The sequence below is a fragment of the Mauremys reevesii genome, linkage group 15 (genome assembly GCF_016161935.1).
Source record: "Mauremys reevesii isolate NIE-2019 linkage group 15, ASM1616193v1, whole genome shotgun sequence".
NCBI classification, from domain to species: Eukaryota; Metazoa; Chordata; order Testudines; family Geoemydidae; genus Mauremys; species Mauremys reevesii.
Genome location: NC_052637.1, coordinates 35,486,822 through 35,495,295, shown reverse-complemented (window position 1 = coordinate 35,495,295; position 8,474 = coordinate 35,486,822). Strand labels below are relative to the sequence as shown.

The window sequence follows — 8,474 nt, the reverse complement described above, 5'->3', positions numbered from 1 at the left end:
GCAGAACATAAATCTGTCCGAAGCAGCCAAGCTCACACAAAATTCAATGTTGGAACGCTGTGGCACCAGCAACTCTTGTTCTTTCGGTGTAATGACTGTTGATGCTAGGATTTAACAGGATTATGTCGATTTAGGAAAAAGAGGGGAATATTAATATACAAAATTGTTAAATGTCAAATAAAATCCCTTAATAACGTGTGTGTCTGGCTGAGCATGGGAGCGCTTCAAAAACTAGCTACAAACATTTCAGAAATCCATTTGGCAAGTTCAAACAAATAGCCCCAAATCAATTATACAGACAGTATTCTTAAGGGGGTCCGTTTTCAGCATAGCATGCAGAGAATTAAGCCCGCAGCTCCCATTATTGTTAATGGGATTGGCACACCTAATTCCTCATGCCCATGGCTGCAAGTTTAAAGCCAAAAGATAAGAATATGTCCTCAAATTAATAGGAATTTTTAATATTTTCTTAACATAATGACGCTACCTGCATAGGGTTGTTTTTTCTCTTGAGGAATATTTCAGTCTAACAGTTTGGGGCTCCATAGACTCACTTATGCTCAGAGAGGAAAGCAGAACAGAAGAATGCAGAAACTATTTGAGAGTTATGCAGGGGCTTAAGTGGAGAGAGGAATGGCTACTAGTCATACTGAGGGTTGGCCAGAAAAGGAGGATTCCGTTTTGCAAGAAATGTTGATTTTTTTGTTTCTATTCTGATGCAGAAGGAAACAAGACCCTTTTGCAGGGGGGAAGGGGGAGCAGGAGAAGAGAGAGAGAATTTATAACTGTGTGGTGCAGTAGCCGGGCAGTGGAGTGGGAGGCAGCAGATCTGAGTTCTTGTCCCAGCTCCGTCACTGTATGGCCTTGAGAAAGGGCTTGTCTACCTACATAGGAAGTCTAGACTAACGTAACTAAGCTAAACTGCACAAAGGCACTTTTAGTGCGGAATAAGAGTGTCCATATGAGGAATTAGTGTGTCATAGCTACTGCACTTGAAAATTTACACCCTAGCTTATTCTGCACTAACTTCCCATGTAGACAAGCCCTTGGTCCCTTCTGTTTTGCTTCCCCTCCTTTCGCAGCCTTGTCTATTTAAATTGTAATTTAAGACAGGTGCTCTCTCTTATTATGTGTTTGCACATTGCCTTGCACAAGAGGGCCCTGAGATCAGTTGGGACCTTAGATACTAAAGCAGACGTGGGAAAACTATGGCCTGTGGGCCACATCTGGCTCACAGGACCATCCTGCCCAGCCCCTGAGCTCCCGGCCAGGGAGCCTAGTCCCCAGCCCCTCCCCTGCTGTCCCCCCTCCCTCACAGCCACACCACAGGGGGAGGGATAGCTCAGTGGTTTGAGCATTGGCCTGCTAAACCCAGGGTTGTGAGTTCAATCCTTGAGGGGGGCCACTTAGGGATCTGGGGCAAAATCAGTACTTGGTCCTGCTAGTGAAGGCAGGGGGCTGGACTCAATGACCTTTGGGGTCCCTTCCAGTTCTAGGAGATGGGTATAGCTCCATTATTACTATTACACGCGGGCCGTGCTCTGGCCTGCCGCTCCTGCTGGGCAGCATGGGGAGTGGAGCCAGCTCTGTCTGGGTGTTGTGGCTGTGAGCTCCTGCTGCTGGTAAGGGGGCGGGAGGTGGGGTTGGGTAAGGGAGCGGGGATCCTGGGGGGTAGTCAGGGAGGAGGGGGCAGTTGGATGAGGTGGAGGTTCTGGGGGGGGGCGGTTGGGGATGGGGAACAGGAAGGGTTGGGAGTGGGAGTCCTGGGGGGGCCTGTCAGGGGGCAGGGAATGTGGATAGGGGTCGGGAGGGCAGTCAGAAGACAGGGAATGGGGGGGTGTTGGATAAGGGGGCAGGGAGTCCTGGGAGGGAGTGGTCAGGGGACAAGGAACGGGGGGGTTGGATGGGTCAGGGGTTCTGAGGGGGGTGGGAGGGGGCAGATAGGGGGCAGCGGCCAAGCTGTTTGGGGAGGCACAGCCTTCCCTATCTGGCCCTCCATACAGTTGCACAACCCTCATGTGGCCCTTGGGCCAAAAAGTTTGCCCACCCCTGCTCTAAAGTAATCCTACAGCTACTACTAAGTGTAGTAGTCCACTCCACAACTTCAGTGGAGTGTCCGCGAGTGGAGAATCAGGCCTCTCTGGGTATGTCTACACTGAATTGGGAACCTGGGCTTGTGAACTTGAGATTTCCGAGCCCATGCTTGAGCGTCCACACTGGGCTTACAGTTGCTGGAGCCGGGTCTCTCAGCCATACTAGCGCATCCATACTGTACTACACAGGCCCTCTGACTTGGGTCTGTGGCTTGACCTGTGTCCAACTGCAGAATGACATGGCTTGGACATGAGTCACAGCAGGAATTGGGCTCTGAGCCCCCGCCCCATCCCCAGTAGGCTCCTAAGTGCTTGCTGACCAGAGTCAGACTGATTTGTGTGTGGATGGAAAACGGGCTTGGCCTCCAACCTGAGTCAGAGCTTTGCCTTAGTGTGCAGTGTAGACACACTGAATGATTTCTTTCATAAGAAGGAAATAGCTAAATTGTGACAGCATTGTTACTTTGATGACACAAACCACTTCTCTTGAGGGTGATGTCTGACTCTCAAGTAATAAAATAAATCAATCAGAAAAGACAACATGACCCTGAGCTGGGAAGTTTGAGTTTGGATCCACTTCCAAACTCGCTCAGTGTCCCGGAGTGCCGGCCTCTTGGGCTTGGAGTTATTCAGGTTGTTCTGCATCCAGGGGTTTAGCTTAAGGCCAGATCCTCAACTGGTGTAAATGAGCACAGCTCCCTTGCCTTCAGGCTTGAGGATCTGGCCCATAAAGTTCTCATTTAGATGTGATCTTCACTAAAATGGAGGGAAGTTTGGCTGCGGATCTAAAAAGAATACCCGGAAAGTGGAGATAATGAAGTCTGCAGCCCACAAAAACTGCCAACAAGATAAGCTGTTTAGGCCACTTGAGTTTCAGCCAAACATTGACTAGTCATTGGAAAATGCTATACACGGTTAATAAGAAGTTCAATGCCTGTACAGGTAAATATTTGTTCTGCCAAGTCCTATGTGATGGTCACGCTATACATTTCCCTAAGGAGAGACATGTTAAAAGCTTTGGGCTAGATTCTCCTCTCACTTACTGGGACTTAAAGAGAACTAGATTACATCAGTGCGAGAGGAAAAAAAAGGCACTTTAATGATGGTGTTCTAGGCAGAATTAGCCCAATTTCCCCATAGAATTCTGTACAGACAACACAAAACTCACCAGGAAACAAAATATCCGACACGATCAGCGCAGTTTTTTATATAACAGTTTGACTGTAGCTTCAAGTGAAGATAACGAAGCTATTTAATCTGCATTATATTTACTTTAGTGCTACATTCCGGATTAGCCATTTCCATAATGACTCTCTTGCAGATCATGTTCTGAATACATTAAAGATAACCAAGAATAGAATAGGTTCTATCTTAATCATTCTGAGGTAGCTTCACTGAATTCCAAGCAGCTTATTATAGGGGCTTCATACAATTTTATGGAACCCTAGAAAATAGAGATCCTGTCTACTCCGAGACAGTAAGAGCCAGATTTTCAAAAGGGGAAGAAAATGTGTAATTGTGCACAAAATTTCTACGCACCGTAAGCACATTGGTGCATGCAAAAGGCTGTACCAGTGCCATTTACAGTAGATACCTATCTGGGTATACGCATATGCAAAGTCAAACGTACATATGCAGCTGTGATAATATGGATGCACATTATGCATACTGTTTCATACACCTCTTGGGCCCTGTCATGAAGAAGCATAATCGGTGGGTATTCTCTAGTCAGTTTAACAGGTTCACATGGGGTATATCTACACTGCAACAACACACCCACGGCTGGCTCTCGCGTCAGCTGACTCAGGCTCAGGCTGCAGGGCTATAAAATTGCAGTGTAGATGTCGGCGCCCAGAGCCCAGGCTCCAGCCTGAACCCAAATGTCCACATGGCCCCACAGCCCGAGCCTGCGAGAGCTGACATGAGTCAGACTCAAGTGTTTTATTGCAGTGTGGACATACCCCCGGCATCTTTACAGTCAAGATGCTGCATTTGGGGTCTCTGATTCAGGTTTAAGAATTCAGCTGTATTTCATACAGCTAACCCATACCACATGCATAGGTTTCAGGAATAGGTTATGCATGCATCAACCATTGCTGAACATGTATACCCTATTGCTGAATCAGCATTGACACCCGTAGGACACCTATAGGTTATATCTGAGATGTTCTGAGATTGATTTTATGTTGATCTTTAAAGATATGGTTGTTCTCCAAAAATTGCTTGGATAACCAAATCCTACAAGACATAAATTTCATAAGAAAATGCTTTTTATCTCCACTGACATTCATTAGACTTTCCATTCTAGACAATAAGTAGAACTGCTCTTTGGGGGAAAAAGGCGAATAGGTGTACTTAGACTGGTTGTTCCAGGCTTGTCCAGTTCTGCTAAAACAATTCAGTTCTCCAACTTTAAATATCATTTATAAATTGGTAGTACCTTTTCTTCCGAACAAGGACCTTAACAAAATCTCTTTCCCTCTCCCACATAAAACTGGATGTGTTTAATGTAGCATTGCCAATACCAAATGTTCAAAAATCATGAATCAGGCCTCAAAAATAATGAGATTTAAAAACCAAACCAACCAACCAACAAAAAGCTTGAGGTGCTTTTCTTATGGACTTCTGTATTTTGAGCCTTTAGGGTTCCCATTTTCAAGCTTTTCTCCTCAGCCATGAAGGAAAGAAACTTTTTTTTTTAAAGGAAAGCTGTGATGCTGATTTATTCACAGGACTCCAGGAGCTGGGTCTTTAAAAATAAACACCAAGTCTCATGAGAACTGGCAACATGGCAAATGGAAAAAAGGAGGGGATGAAAATGCATATGTATATACTAATGGCTGTCCTACTAAGAAGCATTTTTGGAAAATAAGACCAGATCCTGCAGCAGAGAGCAGAGGAGCCTTCTGAGTATGTATGCAGTGTTTCCAGGAGATGGCACGGGAAAGGGTAATGTTGTCTGGAAAGTGGAGGAGTGTCACATGGGAGGGGGAGAGGGGGACTTGGAAGGAAGCAGCATAGGCACTTACCTGGGAAGGGAAGCTACAGAGGTGCGCAAGTGGAAAGCTGCAACAGCCCCAGAAACATTACAAAGACTTACTTTCCCGTAGGTGGCCTGGTCCTAGATTCCTTGGGAATCCAAAACTGTGCCAGGAGATAAGGGAAGGAAAACAGAGTCAGGACCAACAAGGAAGTCGGATTTATTAATGCCATTTCTAATGTGGATTTTGGTGCATTAGTGGGCAAGGGGTTTTAACCTCTGGCGATCCAAGTCCAAATCATTGTCATGCTCTGGTGTCTCTACACCCGGTGCTTCCGCTGCCTCTTGACTTTAATAGTCCCCAAAGCAGGTGTGTGACTTTTTTGCATGTGAGTATCCCATTAAAGTCAATGGGATTATTCACATGCTTAAAGTTACAAATGTGATTAAGTGCTTTGCTCGAGCGGGGCCTGTCTAATGGGGAGGCATGATCCTTGCGTGCACTGAGGCCAGCTAAAAATCTCCCACTGACTTCTCAGGGAGTGGGATTGGCTAGGGTGACCAGACAGCAAGTGTGAAAAATTGGGACGGGGTTGGGGATAAGAAAATATATAAGAAAAAGCCCCCCAAATCGGGACTGTCCCTATAAAATTGGGACATCTGGTCACCCTAGGATCGGGCCTTCACCGTTTAGAACACTGGGATTGTGTTCTTACTCATCTGCACCGCACAATGCATGCCAACAATGCTCCATAAATAATACTCAGAAAATCCCATTGAGATTCCAAGGGAAAATTCTTCCTGGCTTGCTCAGTGGCACGTGACCAAAAAACCCGCCACACAATGTGCCACAGGTTTTCACACGACTGCCAGTCTGTGTTTCAAGGAGCTGGGGTAAAAGAGGTCAAGGCTGAGATGCACTGGCAGAGCCGCGCCAGGAAGTTTGCATAAGACTTAGCCACACTGCCTCTGACTCTAGCCAGAGTTATTAATCACTCACTTTCATGAGCAGTAAATGCACTCATAAAATTTAATTAAAAAAATTCTGTAAATGCATTTTTAAATACGAGCGCCCATTAAAGGAGTGACATAAACACCCAGTCAGAGCTTTACTGGGCAGGAGAGGAGGGTTTTGTTGTCGTTGTTCTATATCAAGCTTAAAACATCATGAAAAGAAATAAGCACGCAGTAGTATTGTTTGGAAGGAGTGAATTACACACCCTCTGAAAGAGCTCGCTGTCAGCCCTCTCAGTTTGTGAAACTGCATGTTCTAGCGGACAGACTAAACACTGGGCACAACATAACTTTGTATCACCAGAGACCTCCCATATATTTGCCTCTGGGCTAACATTCTGAGGTGAATAATTAAGCCTTTTCCCTCTGCGTGTTAAATAATAATAATAATGGCAGTCTTAAGAAGAACTCAGCCCCAGATATTAAAACATCCCCTTCACCCTTTCCAAAGCCTAGGGTAGCTGTTTATAAATATCACCGCACTCAGAAAAGGAGACCAGGCCAGGGACTTAGACACATTTTACACTGAGGCCTCTTTACACTGCTCTGATGGGGTAAAGGGCCTTATTTCCACCTGCTGCCAAAGCAGGGCAAAGGGCCCATGATGTAAACAAGAGACAGGCTCTAAAGATAGGAGGGAGTCTTAACATTTTGGCTCACTTGCCTTCCCCCTAAAAGAAAAAAAATTGAACTTTGTATTGCTTGTTTGCACGGCTCCAGACATGTGCAAAATAAGCTTTTTCTGAGATGATTTCTATGCAGGGCAGTTAAAAACAAATGGACCTTTCTCATCCATCAAATAGTCCAAGTTTGTGCTTGTCTCCCGCATTGCCCACTGCTGGGTTCTGAGTTTGCTCTATCTTATTCAGGAATATGCTTCTGTGTCTTCGGTCCTGCATTTAGAAAGAAATTTGAGGGAAATGGCAATGAGGGGGTTTTGCAAGATGTTAGGTCACTTAGCTGTTGGAGCCGCTGAGAAAAACCACCACCTAGTTTTCCCTTAAAAACAATGTTACATAAGTGCTTCTGTAACTTTTTCTGTTTCATAAGTAACCTGGCAAGTGGAGTAATTCACATTCTGGGTATCATTCTAAAGAAATATTTCTAATAATCCTCTCTGTGTACAAAGCGGTATTGCCTCATCCTGGCCTGGCATTTAATCTACTAGTTACTATTTTCAGAAAGGCTATTTCCAAATAACAATCTTGCCTTTATATAGCGCCTTTTATCTTGGAGGATTCCAAAGTGCTTTGCAGAATTAAAACAAAAAGAGACATGCTGGATACAGGGGTCATTCATCACAGAAATGCCCCCAGCTCTGGGGTGGTCAGTGTTTAACAGCATAGGCAAGAAGTGCAGAATATCAGCCTGATTCTCCTCTTCCTTACCCTAGTGTAATTCCACTGACTTCAGTGGAGTTATTCCTGATTTACACTGGTTTAAGTGAAAGAAAAACTAGACCCCTCCTGTCCAATTGAAAGTGCAGAGCAAATGTAGGCAGGCAGAATGTAATTAACCTAGGATCCAGCTCATCAACAAATAGCAGGTGCACCCAGCTGTCTCAGTGGCACCCCCTGGATCACATGGAGGCCTCTCCAAGAGGCTCTGTCCTGGGGAGGGTGTGGAGATTAGACAGGCTGTTGGGCGGGTCAGAGGTGGATGCACATCATCTCCTTCTGCCCCATAGAAATTAGACAGAAAGAACAAGGCAGCCCCAGGCTGCCCTCTCTTCCCAGTGGAGTCTTTCCCTACCAGGGACAGATCCTGGTCAGAGGGACGCCCTGACAGAGAGCTGGGGCTGGTCTGCTAATGCTCCCCCCACAGCTGCTGAGGAAGTAGATGGCCTGCCACTTGGTCAATCTGTGAAGTTTGGGGTACTCCTCGTAGCCACCCCTGTGGTACCCAGTAGAGAGGCACTATGTGAGGGGATTCTCCCCAGTTCTCCATCCACAAGAGGGTAAAATCCAGACAGAGTTTGGGGAGGGTAAATACAGGTCTGATACATTCTAGTAGTTACTGGTGGGAGCCAGGCACCCCAGTTCTAGTGGCAACCACTGATAAGCAAAAGGGTAGTAGGCATTTCTCCCTCCCCGCCACCCGCAGCTTTATAAGGAGATCTTTTATGGACTTGTATTTTTCTGCTGCCACTCAGTGTCCCGGCATAACTCAGTCAGGCTGTACCAGGATCCTGAGCTAGCCATATTATAATCTCATTTAAAGATAGGACGCATTGATCAGTGAACTCTGAATAGCCATTCTGTGTTCCGATGTCTAATACACTCCTAGGTTAATACAAATGCAGGGAAAAGGGTATAATCTTGGTGTCAGTGAAATGACTATATGTCTCTATCAACACCCTGCAGTATTTTTTTGCCTGCACAATCCCA

The 8,474-nt window shown here is 45.8% G+C and overlaps 1 protein-coding gene across 1 annotated transcript in view; it reads right to left on the bottom strand.

Annotated features, from left to right (window-relative positions):
- Nucleotides 1–6,174: 6,174 nt before the first annotated feature.
- The window catches only part of NOG (noggin), a 53,109-nt gene continuing 50,809 nt past the window's right edge, over nucleotides 6,175–8,474 (bottom strand). Inside the window, exon 5 of the transcript XR_005588494.1 lies at nucleotides 6,175–6,980. The gene's annotated coding sequence lies outside the window, so the exon portion shown is untranslated. The remainder of the gene's footprint in view (nucleotides 6,981–8,474) is intronic.